Source organism: Mastomys coucha, unplaced genomic scaffold, assembly GCF_008632895.1.
Source record: "Mastomys coucha isolate ucsf_1 unplaced genomic scaffold, UCSF_Mcou_1 pScaffold18, whole genome shotgun sequence".
NCBI lineage: Eukaryota > Metazoa > Chordata > Mammalia > Rodentia > Muridae > Mastomys > Mastomys coucha.
Window position 1 is genome coordinate 75,143,503 of NW_022196900.1, and position 22,599 is coordinate 75,166,101.

General features: G+C 47.9%; 2 protein-coding genes across 12 annotated transcripts in view; one reads left to right on the top strand and one right to left on the bottom strand.

Moving 5' to 3' along the window:
* The window catches only part of Eri3 (ERI1 exoribonuclease family member 3), a 127,768-nt gene that overhangs the window by 79,971 nt on the left and 25,198 nt on the right, over positions 1-22,599 (top strand). Inside the window, exon 10 of one of the 11 annotated variants that reach the window (XR_004121026.1) lies at positions 13,759-13,841. The exons of the other annotated variants lie outside the window; for them this stretch is intronic. The gene's annotated coding sequence lies outside the window, so the exon portion shown is untranslated. The remainder of the gene's footprint in view (positions 1-13,758; positions 13,842-22,599) is intronic. 11 annotated transcript variants of the gene reach the window in all.
* Dmap1 (DNA methyltransferase 1 associated protein 1) overlaps positions 1-22,599 on the bottom strand; it is a 62,356-nt gene that overhangs the window by 5,933 nt on the left and 33,824 nt on the right. The gene's annotated exons all lie outside the window — the stretch shown is intronic.

The following is a 22,599-nucleotide window of genomic DNA, read 5'->3' on the forward strand; positions in this document are numbered from 1 at the left end:
TATTCAGTGGAAATAGAGTTATATTCAGCTTAGTTCCTTGTTAACTGTCACCTTTATAAGGACAGGATATTTAACCTTTCTTGAACATTGGTTTCTGTATTTGTAAAGTGGAGATAATAGTTAACAAAACCAGATGTGGCTCTAAATACTGAGCATCAGCTCCTCGGGTCCCCAGCTGCCCTACAGGGAAATGAGGAAATGGAAGCACTGAGTGCTCATACCCTTCCAGAGCCAGCAGCAGTGGGTGGTAGAGCAGGCACTGGAATGAAGGCCCGCACTCCAGAGTCCATGCTCTGAGTTATTTTTATTGGGGCTTAGGTAGTGAGATACTAAGTCAGGAAAGGTTTTAGCAAAGAGGCTCCTGGGGTGAGTTCTGAAGATGTATAAGTTTTCAGGGGGCATTGGGAGGGACAAGAAGCAGGGCACGTAGGGTGTGAGACTGCTGGCCAGATCAAGGGAGTACGGCAGTGATTTTCATGGGTCAGCTACAGTGTAGGCTTGTTTTATGTACTTTTTACCAAGAAAGGAGCAAGGGCAGTAGCTCTAGGAAACCACCGTGTCTGTCTGTGCAAAGGGGCGAAGACCTGTGGGCCAGGGAGCTCCAAGATGTAGCAGCGGTAGGCAGCAGCAGGTGTAGGCAGCAGCAGCAGGTGTAGGCAGCAGCAGCAGGTGTAGGCAGCAGCAGCAGCTGTAGGCAGCAGCAGCAGCTGTAGGCAGCAGCAGCAGCTGTAGGCAGCAGCAGCAGCTGTAGGCAGCAGCAGGTGTAGGCAGCAGCAGCAGCGGTAGGCAGCAGCAGCAGCAGCGGTAGGCAGCAGCAGCAGCAGCGGTAGGCAGCAGCAGCAGCGGTAGGCAGCAATAGCGGTAGGCAGCCCGGGGCTGTTGGGGAGAAAGCTGCATCCTTTCAGCATGGGGGATAGGGTTGGGGGAATCTGTTTGAGCATGTCTGTAAAGCTCTTAGAAAGGTGTCACACTCTTCTGTGTGGGATGGGCACCTTGTCACACCAGTTTCTGGGTGCCTACCTTGTCTTGTATCTTTGGTGGGAGAGTAGGGGTAGGAGTCAGCTAAGGGTGGCAGGAGTCTGTCCTCTGCCTGCGTCCTCTGCAGTGGACCTCACCCCAGAATTCTTGCAGTGTTGTCTGTGGAAGGTTACACCGGGCCCACCTCTGGGCCTGTCAGTCCCTCCTGGCTGCTGTTCTGTCTGTATCCTGTCCAGTGAAGGTAATCTCCTAGGCTAGGTCGCACAGTGAACCTTTTCCTTGTGTTCTTCAGTTCATTCTGGGTTTTTCTGGAGTACAGCGTGGGGAGTTCTGCTTGGTCATTTGAGGGCCTTTCTAACATAGACTTTGTATTCTGACCTTCAGGGGCAGCTACCAGTCTAGCATAGCTCCAAATCCATGTGTTCTGCTCATTTCATGTGGCCTAGTCCATCACTCTGAGAAACCCTGAGCCTCCTAAAGAAGGGACCAGTCCGAATCTAGTCTGCTTTCACAGAGCTAGAGGGCAGTGGGGAATCTCAGGAGCCACTTCGGGTGTCCATACTGTGGAAGAATGACAAACTCTTTGGGAAAGGTGGGGCATGGCTGCAGGAGCGTGCCAGGAGGGATCAGTGCTCCTCCACTTGCTCTTAAGGGAGCTCGGTCACTCTGCCTTTTCCTTGGGTTTGGTTTTTGTTTTCCCTTCCTTTACTTTGTTGCTACTTTAGACCCTGAAAACTGGGAGGAGTTGTAGAAAGGTCAAGGCTGGAATTTCAGGAGGCACAGTCCTGCCTCCTATGTGCCTGCCACACTGTCCTGGAGGTTGCTAAGATAGACTTGAGCATGGCTGTCAGTGTAACAGAGCACCAGTGCACTGGGCCACAGCACACAGGGTCTTCACAGCTACTCAGCGAGGAGTGCTAGGCCCTGCCTTCTGGTGCTGAAGTAGAAACTTAGGTTAGGAGCCTGCATGTGACCGGGAAGATATAGATCAGGCCTTTCCTTCCATAATTTCCCTCTTGTCACTTGCCCAGTAGCAGAGACTACCTGAAGGCAGCGCTGCTATCTGTCCTGGTTTAAGCTGGATACAAACCACAGCAGCCACCACAAAGTTAAGACAATCAGTATAAAAGTCAGGGCATTGGGAAGGATAGGGATTGGCCTCACATCCCAAGGATGTGTAGGGTCTGTGGTCTGTCTCTAGGTACTGGCAGTGGGCAGATGAGGTCCTTGACTCTAGAGGGCAGCATGGTGCAGTACAAAGAGGCCTGCATGAAACCTTAAAGCAGACCCTCTCTGGTGTTGGGTCACTTGCTCTGGAGCTTTGGTTTCTTTAGCTAATGAGTAAAGAAATTGGATAGAGCAGTTTCTTCTCATAGTGCCTTCTGCCCTTGCCAGTGTGTATGTTCATGGCATCTTAGGTTCCTCCTTTTGCTATAGCAGAGAGATAGGGGAGTGACTCAGTTAGTCACTTTCTTACTATTAATGGGATGAAACACCATGACTAGAAGCAAGTTGGGAAGTAAAGAGCTTATTTTGCTTATATTTCCATATCATGGAGGGAAGTCAGGACAAGAACTCAAACAGGGCAGAAACCTGGAGGCAGGAGCTGAAGAATGGAGGCAGGGCCATGGAGAGTGCTGTCTACTGGCTTGCTCCTTAAGGCTTGCTCAGTCTGCTTTCTTCTAGAACCCAGGACCACCAGCCTAGGGGTGGTACCACCCACAATGAGCTGGGCTCTCCCCTACCAGTCACCAATTAGGAAAAGGCTTTGTAGGCTTACCTATAGCCTGATCTTGTATATAAAAAAAAAATTCTCAGTTGAGGATCCCTCCTCTGCAGTGACTCTAGCTTATGCTGTGTTGACATAAAACTAGCCAGCACAAGGCAGATGAGAGAAGGAAGGCCTTTTATTTTCCCCCTCTTGCTTTATTCTGTGACATTGGAACTACTTCAGGAGAGGCATGATATAGCCAGGCATCTGTCAAGAGCTAGGCCAAAGGTGGTGTGGAAGTTTGGCACCTGTCAGAGTCTGAGGTGGCTGTCAGTGGAGCAGAGAGTCATTAGTGTGGGCTTTACTAGGAGTGTCTAGGCTAGAAGCTTGTTGTCCTCTAGATTCTTTGAGGGATGGGAGGGGCAGGGAAAGGGCTCTCAGTACTCTACAAGCAGAGAGATCAGGCCTTCCTCTGGCCTTTGATCTGTCCTGTTTATTAGTCTCGTTAGTTTTTAGCTTAGCTGATCCAGATGACTCCTGGAGTGGAGCTTTGGCTTCTTCCATCTTCAAGTGGGATTTTAGCAGGTTTCTGACCCATTAGCTAGCCTTTAGTTACCTCTCAGTTCTCAACTGACTGGCTGGGTCCCTACAGCAGGATCAGACAGTATGTGTATGGACTGGGAACCTTGGTGCTCTTAGCTCTATGAGGACTTCTGACTTGATTGGACCTAAGCCTTGGGTAGTAGGTGGCCTATGTGCTGCCTGTTCAAGGACATCTGTATTTGCAGTCATCTGCTAGCCACCCAGGTCTCCGAAGCCATGTGCGTTAGGGCATTTGAACTCAGACCTGGTGAATCAGACCTGGTCTTTACCTGTACAGAGCTCCTGGTCCAAAAGGAAAGGTGAGTGGGGCCATAGGCAGATATAGGTGGCAGAGGTTGGAGGTTATAGAAGTGGTGAGTGCAAAGTAGAAGGTGTGTGTTTACATGCTTGTGTTCTTAACAACTAATTCATGTTTAATGAAGTTCTTCACTGAGTCAAAGTTTACAAGAGGCAGAGGGGGCATGTGAGCAGGCAGACAGGCTTACATAGTCTATGCTTACTCACACACTACCCTAGGTTGTCCTAATTGATGGAGCGACACTCCTGGGAATGAGCAGGCATGTGCCCTGGTGTGCATTCAGGGAGCTGGCAGTGGACTGGCCCTAGCACTATGACTACTCTCTTGGTTATCCCTGGCCTTGGCACCTACTTGCTTATAAGCAGGCAGGCAGGCTGCAGGCAGATCCCAGAGCAGGCCTGAGGCCTCCCCAGTGGTGTGTTTGCTGTGCCTAATTACCCGGCAGTTGTTTAACTATGCAAGCTGCATGCCTGCCTTTATTGCACTGTGATTGCCGAGCTGCCTATGGGGAGTGTCATAAAAAGATATAAAATGCCCATTATCTGTCTGACGCCCTCCTCCTGGACTGTGGGTGTTTGTGTTTTATTTTATTTTTATGGCTCCAGGGAAGCTCTGCAGGAAGAGAAGGGAGGGATGAAGAAAAGGAGGGGGAAACCTTGTAGGAATTGGGGGTTGGGAGACTGAGGAGCCCTTACATACCATGCTCTGAAGGACTCTGCTGACCAGAGCAGAGATAATAGAAGTGGCAGGTAAAGTGGGGGGAGAGCGCTCAGGAAATAAGACCCAATCTTTCCCTTCCCACCTATATGCAAGGCTTGCAGCTGAGTTTCTACCTCACCTCTGTGGACTCCTCCCTGCATGTCGGCATTCCACAGAGGCTGAAAAGGGGCTGTGGATGCTCTCTCATCCTCTAGCTTATGACTCAGATTGTGTGTTTGCCTCCGAGAACACCATGGCTTGCTTTAATAAAAGGCAAAGATAATGGGCACTGCCACCTGCCTCTTTTACTCTCCTGAAGCCTTTCGTCCCTATAGCTTCAGGTGCCCTCCTGCTAGCCAAAGTAATGCTTTCTGTTTTGAGACTTAAGAAAACCCTCTAGAGCAGGAAAAGGAAGTAACCACATAGATCATCCGTCCTGTGCCAAGCAACCTATTTAAGGTCAGAACTCAGAGACCCAACCTTGAAGAGCTCACACTGTATAACTAGCGTGCCAGGGATCATGAAGTGTGTCTAGAATGTCTATCAAATGAGATTGGGTTCAGTGAGGTCATCGTCCGTCCATCTGTCCGTCTGTCTGTCTGTTCATCCATTCGTCTATCCATCCATCCATCCATCCATCCATCCATCCATCCATCCATCCATCCATCCATCACATTGAACTGTCTAGGCAGTCCACCAAGCACTGAGACAAGGATGAGTGGGACAGACAGCATCCTAGCCCTCAGCAGTTATGAAGAGCACATCTGGGTTCAAGCATCTGCTGCACAAGCATGAAGACTGGAGCTTAGGGCCCGTGTGAAAGCTGCGTGGACCTGGTAGATGGAGGTGGGGTTCCCAGAGTGAGCTGCCCAGAGACATTCTTCATATCACAAAGAGACCTGAAACTCAACCTTGGGTGGCTTTTACATGCATGCCCCAAATACATGGCCCTGTACACACACATATGCATACACACATAGGCATACCACATATACAGAAATGGGGAAAATGTGTTTATTCTAAGAAAAATAAACTTAAATATTTAAACCCTGGATATTTGACTCCCAAACTATGCCATTCCAACTCTGACATGTTGTTTCTTATCCATGAGCCATCTAAACCCCAGAATATTCTGTACTACCTTTTAAAACAAACAAACAAACTTCAAATATTTCATTGTCTGCTGGATGAAGTATAAAGTCTCTAGCCTGATTATTAAGACTCTCCAGTATACCTCCCAGCTATACCAAGATTGCCTGTGTGGTGTATATTCAAGTCTTAAATTTACATTTGTTCTACTTGCCTAGAAAGGCCTTTGTTGCATACCTGCCCAGCAAATTTTTGTTTATTCTCCAGAATCCCGGGTCCTCTAGAAGAGCAGCCAATGCTCTTAACCACTGAGCCATCGATTTAGTCCCCCTCCCCCATATACATTTTTAAAAGTAGTTTTTATTGAAATATGGCACATGTACTATATAGTTCACTCATTTAAGATACGTGATTCTTATTTTACTGTCTTTGTAAGGCCAATCATTACACCTAAATTGAGAATATTTTGTCCTCCTTAAAAGAAACTCTACTAATAATCACTTTCTACTTCCTGCTCCTTTCTGCCTGCCCAGACATCCCATCCATGAGCAGATCTAATTGACTTCTCATTTTCTGTGGATTTGCTTATTCTACAGAGTTCATACACGTGGCCTTATATGATAAGCTTATTTCACTTAGCATGATTTCTAAGGTTCATCCATGTTTTACAGTGCATCAATTAGTCCTCTATTTGTTGTTACTGCAAAAAATATATTTTGTTGTGTAGATATGTTGTATTTTACTTCCCTCTCTCCTTTTCTTTTTTATTTCCTTCTTTTCTTTTCTTTCTTTCCTTTTTTTGCTTTATGTCTATGTGTTTGCTTGTCTGTATGTGCACCATGTATATGCAGTACCCACAGAGGCCAGAAGAGGGTGTCAGATCCTCTTGGTCTAGAATTACCAGTGATTATAAGATACCTGGTTTGGGTGCTGGAAAGCAAACTTGGATTTTTAAGTGCTCCTAACTGCTGAGCCATCTCTCCAGCCCTTATTTATATATTCTAAGGCAGGCTATCTATCTATAGCCCAGGCTAGCCTGGAAACCACTATATAGAATAAAATTGTAGTTATCCTCCTGCCTTATACCCTTCTGAGTGCCTGGATTAGAGGCTCATGCTATTATAGTCAGCCTATATTGTCTTCATTAATTATTGGGCATTTGGGTCTTTCCCACCTTTTGGCTGCTGTAAATAATCTTTCCATGAATATCATGTATACGTTGACTTTGTTCAGCTCTCTGCTCTCTGCGCTTGCTCGCTCCCTCTCTCTCTCCATGCCCCGCCCCTCACCCCCGTCATGTGTGTATTGTGAGGTCCCTGAGAGTAAAAATCACTGCTTTATCCTCTTCACTTATCTCATGGATAGCACTTAGTTAATGCCAACGAATAAAAACATGCATACCAGAGCATGGTGGTATATTTCTGTAATCACTTGGGAAAAAGGGAAAAAAAAAATCCTTTTTCATTCTCTTCTCCCTTCAGGGCACAATAGAAAATTGTATAATGGCACATGGGCCCAAGCTGGAGCTTGGTTAGACACTCATCAGTATCTTAGAACAAGTAATTTTCATTGTACTGTTGGCCTCTTACTCCAAAATGGGTGATGTGAGAACATCTCTGAGCTGTCCTCAGTGTGGCAGATACGGCTGTGTTTAGCTGGACAGTGGCTTCGCTGTTCCCTCTCCTTCCCTCTTCTGAGGGCTCTGGGTTAGTTATACACAGGGTTGGGTCTGTAGGAATCCGGCAGGGACAGTGTTGGTTGGGTTGCCTTCTGGCTCAAGGCCAGACGTGCTTTATGATGGTTCAGAATCCAAGTTTCCAGGGAGAAGAGGCCGCCCTGGCCATCCCAAACAGTAAGTAGCCAGTGTGGACCAGATCCATGGAGCATCTGAGAGATTAGTAAAGCCAATATTTCTCTTTTCTCCGTACTTACTCATCCTCATAGTTTGAGCCTATAATTAGAATGGGGCTTTATTAGGCTAATTAGGAGGTAAGAATGATGGCAGGAGGGCATGTGAAGATGTATCAGGGTGCTGGGCAGTAAATCTAGAGTTTTAATAGGCTTATTTCATAATCAGATGGCTTAGAAAGCTGAGTGGCTGGGCCCTCCCTTTCCTTCTACTCCCACCACTCCTTGAAGTGGCCTTCACACTTTGCCGTCCTTGTCCTCAATGCTGGCACTGATGCCGGGATATGGGGGCTCAAGAAGGAGGGAGGAGACCCCACCCGGAGCTTCATTGCCTATGCACGCACCGTCCAGCCTGGCGGCATGATTACCTTGCTGAGAAATCCGTCCAGGCGCGGGGCTGCTGATAGCAATCATTGATTAAGAGGGTAATTGTCCTGAAAATTCAGATTGATCAGAAGGCAGAAATGATAACTTGTGTAACTGTGTTTAAAGCCACGTCCTGTCAATAGAAGAGACTGAGATGTATCGCGCCAAGAGGGGGGCAGAACAGATGGGTGTATGCAGCAGGCGGGTGCTGCCATCCTTCTCTCGGGCTGAGCAGGATGTTTCTTGTCAGTAACCTGGACTATTGGAGATTCAATCACTTTTATCTCCCCCTCTCTCTCAATCCAAATGCCTTTTCATATTAGGAAATTAGAATTGGCCCTGCTCATGCAAGATTTATTAGCTGTGCTGAACAGTCACACCAAAGAGTAAATGATTTTGCTTTGCTGGAGCTTTTCACACATTAGGACCCAACTTCTCCTTCCCTGCTCTGTGTCACTGGCTGCCTGGAGGAGTCAGCTCTAGGAGACACCAGGGAGCAAGGAGAAAATAGTACTTGGCATAGTATCTTGTCTCCCAGAGGCCCCTCTGTGTCACACTGACAGCCTTCTGTGATTCCCTGCAGATCCTTTCCTGGGGTCTAGGCCTATTTCTCTGTGGAAGAGCAGAGCCCCTTAGGGGATAAGGCTCATCCTTCAGACTTAGATGAGTTACCTTGGAAGGAAAGAGGCTCCAAAGAAACCTTGAGGACTTGGAGATAGCAGGATTGAGGGCAAGACTGTAAGTTAGACAAAGATTGGCAATAGAGGCAGAGGATAAAGGGACTGAAGTGAGTTTTTGTTCTTAGAGCCTTCGTTTGTCAGAGATGGGGCTGCACAGGATAGAGCTCCTTTCCAGGCTCGGAGAAGCCATTCAGTTACTTAGTGGGTGAGAGCTTTAAATACAGGCAGGTGAAGGAAGGGTTCGGTCACTCAGGGAAGGAGGAAGGGCCTGCATGGCCAGTTGGACCCACTGCCTTGAAGGCTACGGTACCAGTAGGCCCAGTGGGTTCTAGGGAGGACTTAACCTCATCACCAGGACTATACAGTCTTTCTTCGTTCCCGCTGCTCCTCAGACCCCTCTTCCCAGCTCCTTGGGCACTTGATCCCATGGAGGAGCATCAGTCTCTGCCATCCTGACACATTTGCTGTTGTAGATGTCTGATCCAGGGCCTGGCGGAAGAGAAGTGTGGGGAGTCCTTTGAGGCTTTGGGTTTTTGTGGATCTACCATCTGCCCATTTCAGCATCACTCCCTTAGAGTTTCTTTCTAGGTCCTGCAAAACTGGGGGCTTGTTTTGTTTTGTTTTGTTGGTTTGTTTCTTCTGAGCTGTCAAGTTATTTCAAGTGAAGGGGCAACTGGAAGAAATGAAGAATTGGGACTAGAAGTGATAGGGTCCCAGGAATGAGTGTGCATGTGGACAGTATCTATTTGGGTTCCAAAGGAGAGTTGTGTTTGAGTGATGGGATCAGAGAAAAGGAAGAGGAAGCTTGCTGGAGCAAAGTATTGGAGGAATGTCTGCAAAAAATTCCCTGTATAGTACTGTGAACCACCATTCTCCAAGTATACCAACCACCAGCTTTCTACTAAGAGTCTGCCTCAAGGTGTTCTTGGCTGCCTGTTCTCTGGCCTCTGAGACGCCTTGAGTATTCTAGAAGGCTGCTTCTATAGGTTGGGTTGGGCAGAACAGGGGCTGGACTCCATTACGATGTATTTCCCCCCCCCCTGCTCTCCCTTGTACTTATTGTGAGTGTATTAAGAGCTGCGGTGCTCTAAGGAGCTAGCTGCAGCCTTCCTCCAATTCTGATGGATTGTGAAGGCAATGGATGCATAGTGCCCCTGGAGCTTCCTGCTGTGGTGTGATTCTGCTCCTGCCTCTGAGCCAGGCCAGTCAGCAGCCTAGGAATGCTGTGTAGTCCAGAGCACACGTTAAATCATATGAGTATAGGACTGGTTAGACTAAGCAGAGAAAGAATGGAGGTGCTTAGAGAAACTCAGACCTGGAAATAGAGGAGTCATGACAATCCCTCTACCCTCCCCTGGGTGAGGGAGACATAGTCACTACAGGGTGATGAAGTAGTGTGGCCCTCCAGAGCCCTTAAGTGGGAGTGACTGGATTACTCTTGAAGAACTTGAGTGGCATCAGGAGAGGACCAGTCAGTGCAGAGCAAAGTCAGTGTACAGCAAATGCTATACAGACATGTGTGCCTAAGTTTCCAGATAGAGAAGGAAAAACAGAGAGAGACTGACTGTAATAGGACTAGGGCCCAATGAATTCATTGTCCCTGACACACTTCTCTGAATTATTTGAAGGTATGGCCTGAGGGCCATCTACATTCACCATCTGATTGGTCTGACCACTGGAGGGCTAGGTGCCCTGCATTTGGCCACTTAGAGCCATAGGGTGGCACAGCTGTGTAGGACAGTGCCTTACAGATTGGACCCCAGACCTCCCCTGCTCTTGACCTTTTTTCATTATTCCAAGATAGCAGGGAAAGGCTTGGATTTGGTGAAACTTTGGGCAAGCTTGCTCTTGTCTTACCAAAGCCATTGCAGGCCCATCATGCACCCAGACTCAGCTTTCTGGAAGGGCCAGGCTGGTTCTCTAGGCTTCCATCAGGGAGACCAGGAAGCCAGGAGACTCATTTTCAGTAGAATTTGACCTAAAGCAGGATTGGAAGGGAAGGAAAGAATTTGAACAAAAGTGCAGGCAGGAAGGAGCTGTTAACAAGCCTTTCTTTCTCTTTGGGGATAGAGCAGAGCATAGCGGGGTGCAGCCGCCAGCTCTCCTCAGAGCGGCTCTCTGAGGTAGCTGCAGTCTCTAGCCGCTGCCTGCTCACGCTCTCTTTCCTTTTTTCCCTCTCCTCTTTCTCGGCTCTCTCTATTATGGGGACTTGCTCCAGCTCTTTCTCTCTCTTCTGTCTCTCCTTTTGTTCTCTCTTTGTCTATTTATCACACTGTGAAGGTTGAAAGAGATGTTATTAATCTGGGAGAATGAAGGCAGGATTAGTGGTATGAATCGGATTTTGAGAGGTGTAATGATAGAAAGACTCGCTCGGCTGGCGGCCTGCGTGAGCTTGATAAATGGGGAGCACTCCAGACTGACTCGCGCCTTCCTCCGCGCTGTGCGCCCTGCCCGCTGGGGCGTGCCACGCTCTCAGATCTGCCAGCCAGCCCACCCCGCTCCTACCTGAACCGGAGCAAAAAGCCAAGGGTAAAGCAGACACAAATATCTCCCATCGCACTTGGAGACATCATTGCCTTTAGCACCCTTTTCTAGTGGAGGCCTGTGGAGTTCTCAGACAGAAGGAAGGGGATCTAGACTTCAGACTGGAACAGTACCCGTCTGCTTCAGGGGCCTGTAGACAGAGCTTCTGTCCTGCCTCTGAAATAGCAGTCAGAGATCAAAGCAGTCTAGACCGACCAAGTCAGATACCAAACTGTATATGGTATGTGATAAGGAAAGCTGTTGTTGGGGGGATTGGGGTAGGCAGTTTAGAAGGGACTTGGAGGAGTGGACAAAAGAGGTTAAGGTGTGGGGTAATAGTAATTACCTTGGGGTAATTAATTACTTAGTTCCATAAGGGAACTAAGGTCCTAAGACTGGAGTGGCCTTTCCTGACTTTTCTATGACTAGTAGGCAGTTTTGTTTTTGTTTTGTAAAACAATGCTAAGGATCAAAGCCAGGGCTTGAGCATTCTAGGCAGGGGCTGAGCTACCTCTCCAGATCACTCTGGCCCTCTTGCTTGTTCTTTGTTATTTCTGAGCCAGTCTTGCTACCTTTCCTAGACTGGCCGTAGACTCTCAGTCCTCTCCTCTGTTACTTTGTTCACATCCTTTCAGTCTTTTTCTTCAGAAAAATTGTTATTTGTTTACTGTAGGGGTGGGCACATATTATGGCACACCTGTGGAGATAGAGGACAGCTTTTGGGAGTCTTCTCTTTCCATCTTAACGGGTTTTAGGGATCAAATTCATGTCATTGGACTTGGCAGCAAGCACCCTTACCCAGTGTCTCATCTTTATGCATATCTTTTGTGCCTTTACACAAGGTCTTATGTAGTATGCAGCAGAGGATGCTCCTGAACTTCTGATCCCCCTGAGTGCTGAGATGTATGTGTTGCACCACTATGCCCAGTTTAGGCAGTGCTGGAGTTGGAACCCAGGGCCTCGTACATGCTATGCTAGTGCTCAGCCAACTCAGCTACATGCCCACCTCAGTCTTTTTAGCTTTGTAATCATAAGAGCCCAACTTAGATTTCCAGTTAATTGGTCTCTAGACTCTTCTCAGGATCTTTGACTCAGGATTCCCTTAGGCATTTACTATTCCATCTATAGCCTGTGGGGGGCATCCTGTCCCTGCCCTCATCCACCGTAACAGCTTATATTTCTTCTTGGAGCTCTTACTGTAGCTACTACTTAAGGATCATTTGCGTTGCTTTATAGTTAGTACCTTATCCAGTAGACTTGAATCTCTCTGAGGTCAGAACTCTTGTTGCTGTATGCAGGCATATAACTTGGCTTATGTAGGCTCTCAATAGATGCTGACAGTGGGCCAGTATGGTTCTGAAGCCTAGATCCTTCGATTCTATTACACCTGGGTAGAGGCAGATTGATTGACAAAGGGAGAGATGGTGGCTAAGATGGTAGACATGTTTCAGACAGGAGGTTCTTTGGGTCCCAACTCTGGAGGCCTCATCTGACTCCACAGGCTTCCATTCTTCCTGAGCAGTCTTTACCAACCCCAGCTTCACCTGTATCCAGCCGCTTTCTTTGGACTTTCTTGTCTCACGGTAGAATAAGTGAGTTCTTTTTTTGTTTGTTTTGTTTTTTGTTTTTCAAGACAGGGTTTCTCTGTATAGCCCTGGCTGTCCTGGAACTCACTCTGTAGACCAGGCTGGCCTCGAACTCAGAAATCCGCCTGCATCTGCCTTCCAAGTGCTGGGATTAAAAGCGTGCGCCACCACCACCCAGCTTTTTTTTTCCTTTTTCTTTTCTTTTCTTTCTTTTTTTTTTTTTTTTTAACAAGTGAGTTCTTTGCCTACATGGCATCTGTCTAGTACCACTGAAGGCCATTTGGCTCTTCCTTGTGATGTCTTTCTAGGCTTCATTCCTTCACCAAAGTTCTTGGAGGATGTTGGCCATCACTGTCGTTTTGCAAGTGTGCTTACATGTCTTTCCTTCTGGCTGAAGGCTCTTTGAGGGCACTGGCCTGGTCCACTAGACTTGGATATCTTCAGTATAGGGCCTAGCACACAGAGTATTTGCTAAACCAACCAAACCAAAAAACCACTATATGAGCAATCCAGATAAGAGGGAGGAGGACCTGGGATGAATGTTTTGTAGCCATCTCTGTTTTCCTAGGTGTGCACTATGTGTGAAGGGTGGGCAGATGGTGGTGGCACTCACTCAATAAAGGATTACATTTTAATTTGGAAAGCACTTTAGAAACTTAAAGTGCTTTGCCTAAGTGCTGACTGCTATTAGTGTCTCCTTTTTATTAGGAAAAAGGACATGATTTTTCTCTTTTATCTTCATGCTTGTCCAACTTCTGAGAGTTAAACTTAGCAAAATGCCTGCCCCTTACTGAGGACTAGTTACATGCCAGGTTCAAAGCTTTGGACTTGAAACACAGAATTCTGCTTTGCAGACTGGTTCTGACACCCCTGAGGGGATTGGCCCTCAACAGCTCAGTGTCAGGAAAGGAGGTGGGAAAGACAGGGTCAGTCATTTGACATAGTTCAAGTTCTGTCCACAGCCCTTCCCCCCTCCATCTAGGCTTGTGTGGGGAAACATAAGAACTTCATTACACTGTTTAGGGGATATGAGAACAATCCAGTGCTTATCAAAAACCCACTTGTCATGTAATATGAAGAGCCATTTTCAAAGGAAGAGCTGAGAGGGAATGGCCCCAAGAAGTGTTGGGTTTGTTCTGTTGTCATCAGGGCTGATGAGACCAAGAGACAAAGACTCCCAGTTGCGGGACCCAGTGATCTTAGAGCAGGTCAGAGGGAAGTACAGTAGGGGGAGGAGTCCTAGTATGGGAGACAGAGACTTGCCTTGGGCTTTGCTGGTTTGAAGGAAAGAAACCACCCCTCCACCCCTCTCCATAGTGACGACTTGATGCTGCAGGTTCAGGCAGGAGGTCTGGAAGATTCAGCTGAGCCGTGTGGCCTATTTCCTGAGCAGCTACAAGGTAAACATCTTGATCTCAGTCTAGATTATCACTGTCAGCCCTGGATGCTGAAGGTTCTGCCCATGACTGAGACACTGGGAGGTGAAGACTGGCTCAGCATGGTTTTGCCCTGCAGTCCACATCTCCTAATCTGGCCCTAATCTGGAGGTAACGAAGATGGGGGAGGGGGGAGCTACATTGAGCCTACTGCCTTAACTGGATTTCCATACCTCCTGTTGTTAATTATAGAGATGTAATAATGTGATTAGTGCACGATTAAAAAAAATCCCTGATATGATTACCATGGATTTAATATCACATGATATATCATTATATTGTTATACAGTGACAGATGTAATTGAAATACACTTATTGGAGCCGGGGGTGGTGTTTCATTCAATCCCCAGCACCCCAGGGAGGAAAGGGCTGGCTAAAAAGAAGCAGTGAGAAAGGAAATTGTAATGAAAACAAAGGAAACTCACAATGTAGCTCTCACTCAGGCAGGTGAATCCTGCAGACCTATTTGCCACTGACAATGACAGTGCACAGGCAGCTGTGGACAGGTTAGCTTCCTCTGCAGGGCCCAGGCAGCATAGCTCAGGAGCATCTTATTTCGTTTCCTTTCCATAAACCTTGGTGTCCAAAGTCTCCTCTGACTCAGCACGTTACCCCACCTGAAAGCACTCAGGGCCCTAATGCCATCAAACTGAGTTGGCAGCTGTCTTCTCATCCTTGGACCCCAGTACCAAGTGGCCTGTGGTACGACCCCTCCCTTTGTGGTTGGGGGTAGCCTAGCACACAAGAGGCAGCTATTGTGGTATAGGTAGTATACAGTGGTTAAGTAGATGGAGAAGCTAATTATTGTTGACTGGTAGAGGTGGAGGCAACTACAAGACCCCTGCAGTATGCTGTTGGTAGCCAGAGAGCACAGCACACCATCAGAAATTCAAGCTGGGTTTGGGGACATTGAGTTCCTGTTGCCTAACACAAGAGTCAGTCCATCCTGGTTTTTTTTTTTTGGTTTTTTGAGACAGGGTTTCTCTGTGTAGCCCTGGCTTTCCTGGAACTTACTCTGTAGACCAGACTGGCCTCGAACTCAGAAATCCACCTGCCTCTGCCTCCCAAGCGCTGGGATTAAAGGCGTGCGCCACCACGCCCGGCGAGTCAGTCCATCCTATTGCTGCTGTAGGCATTTTGGCCAAGCTTCTGCTGGGCCTAATGAAAGGAACAGGGCTCCCCCATAGCTGAAGAGCTCAGGAAGGGAGAGGAGAATCAGGAGTTTCACATAGTTAGTTCCAGGAATGGCTGAAGGATTGCTGTTCTACTGTATGAGGAGAGATGGTTCTTGAAGGACACTGGGTAGGGGAGAGCCGCAGCCTCCTGCACAGCCAGAGACTGCACAGCCCTCCTCTTCTCTTGGTAGAGCATCAGGAGATAACAGTATAGCCATTGCTCTTAGGTGTCTCCAGTGGATTTGCAGTAGATTGGTAAAGAACTCTAATGTCACAGGTGCCATTCAGACTCTAGGTGGATTTAGAGTCAACAAGACTAAAGGAAGTCACTTTTGAGTGGAGTGTTGAAATAAAAGTAGGCAAAGATGGAGGGCGTCCTAGGCTGTTGAGTAAGTATGAGTCACGAAGTGATAAGCACAGGGCTTGGTGGCAGTCAAGAAGATAATAGGATCCAGGCTGACTCATTCATTTCTGGCTTAGCCTACCGGTTTGGTGATAGTGGTGACTTACACTGGGTTCTGGGAACCCAGGAAAAGGTGCAGCTTGGATAGATGTTGAGCTGTGTTCTAAACATACTGAGAATCAAGTGCATGTGTGAAGTCCACATGGAAAGGCTAAGTGAGTAATGTGTGTTTGGTATTTAGGTAGCAATAAGAAATACATATGTGGAGGGTAGAGAGGTTGAAAACCAAGGAGTTGAGGACCCACCAAGGGAGAGTGGTCCCAACTAGGAAAAGCTAGGAAAGGAGAAGAGAGTGTGTCACATATTAGGGGCCAGCTGTACAGGACACTGCAGGAGTGTGAAGACTATGTCAGAGCTACAGAAACTGAGGGACCTGAAAGTCAAGGGAAGCATGGGAAGAAGGGCTTCAGAGACGGAGTAGGCTACAGAGTGCTGGACCACGAAGAACCTGCAGCTATCTGCAGATGAGGGCAGCAAGGAGGATGGTTGACTGCAGCAGGAGCCAAGTGGCATGGCAGCAGTGGAAAGCAGTTGCAGGGAGTTTGGGCATGGTGGAAGTGAAGGGAAACAGTTTTGAGAAGTTTCATTGTTAACATATGGGCAATAAATTGTAGCTTAAAAAAAAAAAAAAAAAAAGGAAAGGCACTGGAGAGGTGGCTCAGTAGTTGAGAGCACTGTCTGCTCTTCCAAAGGACCCAGGTTCAAATCCCAGCACCCACATGGCAGTTTACCACTGTCTCTAATTCCAGTTCCAGGAGACTCAACATCCTCACACAAACACATGGAGGCAGAACACCTATGTAAATAAAATTAAAAAAAATTTTTTCTAAGTATGTTTTGGGGTTTTTTTGTTGTTGTTGTTTTTGTTTTTTAGGAGCTAAGTATCCTTTAAACACCTTATACACTAATTCACTTAATCCTCACAGTAACTCTGTAGAATTTGGGGCTGTTACTATTCTTCAAAGAGGAAACTGGAACTCAGAAGTTCTGTGAATATGCAAATGTGTCAATGCAAAAATAAAGGAGCTAATAAAAGATTAGGTTAAGAATTTTCTTCTTTTTTATTAAAAAAACTAAGCCATTGACAATTTTGTACACATATGTATGTATGTTGGCTATATTCCTCCATTATACTCTCTCATCCCCACCCCACTCCCTCTGGACCCTTTCTTTTCAGTAAGTTTCCCCCTCTACTCTCCTGTCATTTTGAAGCTGCAGATTTGGAATGGAGTAAGAACCTGAGGAGGTAGGAAGGGCTTACATGTAAAGCTCAAGTGTGGGACTGGCTGTAGACAAGATGTAGTGTGCCCTCTTAGAAAGGAGAGGTGAGGGCAGGTGGGCAGGAACAGCCTCTTTGTAATGTGGAACATATACCTGAAGGGATTTTGCCAGTGACTTTTATTATCTTTGTGAAACTAAGGAAGAGTAGGGTTTGGGGTGCTATGGAGTGTGTGCTAAGATAGTGGTCCTAGATCCATAGTGACCCTATCCTACATACAAGTGTGACTCTGTAAATACTTAACTCAAGAGCAGTGTGGCTAAACACTGTTGTTGGGCATTTTCAGGAAAGGTGTGTAAGACAAGTAGTTAGGGAAGTTGAAGACTGGGAAATGGGGAGTTGAAATAATAAGGATCCAGGCCTTCTAGAAAAGGGATTGGGGTCAGAAGGAATGGACAGACTATGAGTGGGGTGGAGGCAAAAGCAGAGTCAGAGACAGAGAGATTACAAAAGTTACATGTATCAGAGGTGAGTCCAGTCTGTCAAGATGAGAGTTCAGAAAGGCAGTGGTCTGGTGGTGATGAGGCCCGGGTTATGGCTGTGGGGAGATGGAAGGAGGCAGATATGGGCAATCTTTTAGAAGGTCATTACTGAGACCCAGGAGTCAATAAATTGAGGGGCAAATTTTCTATACTGTGTTATTCTGTACGTACTGAAGTTGCCCACAGTGGTGATCATTTGGAATAAAGTTCCACAGAGAGAGAAATAGTCCAGAAGCTACAGGAGAGAGGAATTTGAAGATACCTACAGGATATATGCAGAAAAGGAGAGGTACTGGACCTGCAATCACCCACTTCTGATCATTCCCAAATTTAATGATCCCAACAAATTGTGGAAAGTTCAGCTATATATAAAAGCCCTGGCTTTCATGTGGATACAATCTAGCACTCTGTGGCTGTAGCAGCGAGGGCTGGCTGGCTGCCCTTCTTATCCAGTATCATGGGTTGCTTTGTGACCTCTCTAAGAGCTATTTTGAATGTCTTCACTTTTTGACTGTCCTATGTAGAACAGTCTCACTATTTGATTTGGCTGTCCTGGCATGGTCATTACGTGATAGCAGTTCAGGGCTGGACAAGTATCCCAACAATGGGGTGGGAACTGACTGAGCATTTCTGCAGTAGCCTTGCAGTAACAGTATTTCTGCACCACTGTGGAAATAGTCATAAAAACTCATCCTGTTTCCAGAGGAGGGGGTGGAAGATACAATTGGTGTTAGGCTGAACTTGTAAAAGGAGAGAGTAGTGTTCTTAAAGGTAGTGCATGTCTTGGGAGATGACACCACAGGCACACACACAGCAAGTGTCGTCTCCTCCTCCTCCTCCTCCTCCTCCTCCTCCTCCTCCTTATCCTTCCTTCCTCCCTTCCTTCCTTCCTTCCTTCCTTCCTCTTCCTCTTCTCTTCCTTTTCTTCGTTTGTAGTACAAACTGTGGAAAAACAGTAACTCACTCTAGGTTATAGTGCTAACTTGCAGACCCAGAGTCAAGTGCAGATTTGTCTTGACACCTGAGCTCTGAGTGCACTGCCTTTCTGCAAGGCATGGTCTGCTGGGTATGCCCTAAGTACACATAGCATACCCAATCTGCATTTACTTGTGGCCTGGGTACTCAGCTCACTGGCTGAGTGCTGGTAAGGCCAACACTGTATTATAGTGGTAGAATACCCTATTAGCATGCACAAGACTCTGGTTACAATCTCTGCTGCTTTAAATAAAGGAGACATGGTGATCATTTAGGTAGTGTTCATGTTTGCCAGACTCCCGTCCTGAAGAGCCTACCTTCACCTTCCTCTCTGGCAGTTGTTAGGACAGTGACAGACTGGATTTGGTTGCTAATCTTGAGAAATGGCTTACCAGTCTTGGGCGTATATGCAGGGTGACAAGTCATCCAGAGGTGTTAAAGGCCTGCTCCTCTCCTTGTCACCAGGGGATTGGATATGTTGCTACATGGTGTTCTGGAAGTTACTAAGTAGTCTACTTTTGTCTGCAGTATGAGCTAGGTTCTAGCCTTTTACCCAACCTCCTTCGTGCCCTGTCCACTGGCTGTCAGGTAGTGTGTGGGTGGGCAGGGACACCAGAGCAGCTGCTGATGCCTCTTCTTTCCTCTCTGAAGGATCTGATGCTGCTGCCGTTGAGGGCTACTTCATCTATTAAACCCAATACACTTGTCGCAGCTGCTAAGCCCCCGTAAGCCGCCGGGCGCCGTGTTTGTGATGGGACTGACAGTGCATGGAGGAGGCTGATTATACACGATTCCATTTCGCGGGCCCAGCAATGTAATTTCACAGGGCGATCAGCGTTTGCATGTAATAGCAGGCTGTGCTGAGGTGTCAGAATATTAAAGGCGCTAATGGCAAAGCTCCCTGTTACACAGGGGGCCACCCGCCGCGCCTACAGCAGGGCTGTGCAGCAGGCCCGTCGCAGATGGCTGGCCACTAAGCTAATGGGGCAGCAGCCAAGGCGGGCAGAGCCACAAGAGGGGAAAGCCAGCCGGGAGCAGCTCGGCACCTGCTTCCCTGCGCATGGAAATTACAGCAGCCCAGGGGAAGGGAAGTGTGCGTGCCTGCCTGACAGGGTAGGGTGGGTTGGTTCAGTAGATACAACATCTTTCAATCCAACTCCACCTGTCTTCCTGGCTCAGCATTCGAGTGCCTGTTATGGACAGAACTTAAAAGCTACTGTCCTTAGAAGTCATCTTCCTCTCTTAGTAGTCATCCTTCCACCTGCTCCACCCTCTCCTCTGGCCAGGAACCCCAGGGGTTAGGTGCTAACTGCACAGCTGCGCAGACAGGCCATAATGGCTAAGAGGTGCCATGGGGAAGCAGCAGCCAGACAACTTGAAAGCTCAGGTACAGGGCTTGGAGAGAGCTCTCAGAGCAGATTCCTGCCCCACACTGATAAAGACTCGGAAGCTTCTTGCCTCCTATCCTTCTTTACAAGTTGAAAGGAAGGGAGCAAGAAGCAGCAGCCTCTCCCCACTCCTTCCATTCTCCTTTGTCCTGGCTGCATCTTCTGCCTGTATGAAGTGCTTCCTGTTGGCTATGCTCAGGCTTTGCAGTTACCACTCCCCCAGGAGGCTTTCCTGCCTCCTCCGTCCCACACAGGCCTCAGCCCTCTGCTCCTATTGACTGCCAGTTGTCAGCCTTGTCTTTCCAACCAGAGTCCTTGCAACTTAACTTGTACCTTGCCCTGAGCAGGACTCCTGGAAGACCCTGCTAAGGCTGTTTACAGCTGTTTACAGATCTCTTTAGGATGGCAGGGCGGTGATCACGGAAGGGAGTGGCTAAGGCATGTGTGGGTGAGCATGGGCATAGTGGAGCTACTTCCTGATGCATATTGCTGGGGATGGTAGGCTTCCAAAGGGAATAGCAAGGTGCGGGTTCACATGCAGAGAGCCAGCAGATGTGAGAGATCCGAGTACACGGTGACAGAAACGTACGTTGTATTGCTGTAAGAGCCGCAGTGTCTCTGCATTGTCTGTGACTGTGACTGCTAGCTGTGCCTGATAGGTTCCCAAATGACAAGGTTTTTTTGGGGGATGGGGGGCAGCTAGGGGTATTTGAGGTACTGGACCTAGGCTGCTTTTGTGAGGCTGGTGGCCACGTCAGAGGGTAAGCTCTGGGAGAGAGATGCCAGTGTTCTCAGCAGGAGCAGCAGGAGGATCCCAGGCTGAAGGAGAGCAGTTTTAATTAACCGTCTTTAATATCATTTTGGACTTTGGCTGGTATGTGAAGGCCCCGCTGGAAGCAGCATTTGTAAAAATTAAATCCCTCTTATTAGGAGCTTGGCAGACCCATGTGCACATGCCACCCCCTCCTCCTGGCCCATACCCCCTGAGGAAGTGCTGCATGAGGCCGTGTCTCAGCAGCAATTGGTTATCATGCCTTATCTAGGAATATGAAACTGTGCAGCATGACACCACAGCCTCAGTGGAGGCGCCAATTCATCTCACCCTTGCTCTGACAAGCTACACTGACTGCCCTTCCTGAAAGGCACCCGTCAGGTGGGACCAGGCTGCACCTTGCCAGCTACTTCTCTCCCACCCTTGGCACTAGCTTGCCCTGGTCTAGCCTGGCCCTCCTGGTCTTTGCTGCCCTTCATCCCCTTCTACACATCCTAGCCTGTGAAGATCTTGGGGAGCCATAATTACAGTAATAACCTAATCATGGTGACGTACGGGGCAAGCATCTAATGTTATCTGAAGTGGTCTTCCCGCTTAGCTGCGATAAGGCTCAGGATGACGTGCAGATAACGTTGAGATGCCCTGTCCTCGAGCCACAAGCAGAGCGGAGGGGCCGCCACAGCCCTGCCGCTGGCTCGTCGCTTTAAGCCGGGAAGCGGCAGCACCTGCTAATGCAAGTGTTTAATATTTGATGGGCTGGGATAAAGCAGGATCACCTTCGAATTGAATTGAGTGTCAGCCGAGAATCTATTACTGAAATTCGGGTGTGATTTGACAGCAAAGTAGACGATGTTATTCTTCACTAGTTACTGCAATCTTCTCCCCGACATCACTTAAATATTTTTTTCTTTGCTTGAGTAAACACACATTATCCTTCTTTTTTTCCCCCTTCCTTCCCTTTTTCCTTTTTCAAGGGGGGAAAAACCCATCCAGCTTGCCTTCTCCAGGCTGATAGAGTAGATTGTTATTTCTTTATTTGTCCTATTAAATGGAATTTCTGATCGTTTAATCCGGCCTTTGTAAGTGATTTTAAAGTACTTGAAAGACAGCCGCCACTGCTCTCTGGCCCACTGAGCTCCAGCATCAGCCGGCCATGCTTAGCAGTTCCCCCAGCTGTGCCCACCTACTGGCTGTGTGCCCTGTCTGTCTACATCCTCTTGCTGCATGTATCCCCTTGTTGCCCACATTCAGGCCCTGCCAGCATGCTCTCCTCCAACCCCATCCTTGAGTCCACACTCAGCCTCTGGTTTGTGGCTATAGCTGGGACCTGGGAGAAGATAGAGGAGGATTGGCTGGAGTTGATGAAGGAAAATGGCTTTGGAAAGTACTGAGTTTAAAATTGCATTGGCTCCTCATCTCCTAGTGCCCGTGGGCTTGGTTCCTGAAGCTGGAAAGGAAAGAAATTGGCCCTCTGCCTCTGGGCCCTGCACAGCACTGCCACTCCCCCGCCCCCATATTGTTTCTGGCCCTGTTCTGGTTCCTTTCCTCTGTGTGGGAGTGCTGGGTGCAGAAGTAGGTGGGCACTGAAGTGCTTATCTAAGCATGGCTGGCAGGCATTTTGTTCCATCACCTGACTCGACTCACCCAAGTTTTATTCCCATTACCACTGTCCCACACACTGTTTAGAAGAGGGTATTTAACTTCTCAAGTGAAGAAACAGGTAAATGTTTAATCTGATTTCAGGCCCACTGCCAGAAGCCCAGGACTTTTTTTGGCAAGCTGAGAAGAAGCCTACCTCAGCCACATTGTGGAGATCTGACTCACATAGGTCAAGTCACTTTCTAATGTGCCTCAGTTTCCTCATCTGTGACATTAGGCCTGTCATGCCAGTGAGGGTAGAAGCTGCTGGTCCTGTCCTCAGTGACAGAAGACAGGTCCTGTCCTGTCACATGTTCCCCACAGATGGAGATCACTGGAGGCCAGCTGGTGTGATAGAGAATGGAGGGAGCAGTGGAGCTGCTGGGGGCCTGAGCAGATCGATGCCCCCAGCACTTCCTTCCCCAACCCCAGGAAAACAATTAAGTACAGATCAATGGATGGCCGCTTTGAATATGCATAAGTGAGCACTTGACCTTCAACAGAAAACACACACACACACACACACACACACACACGGACACACACACGG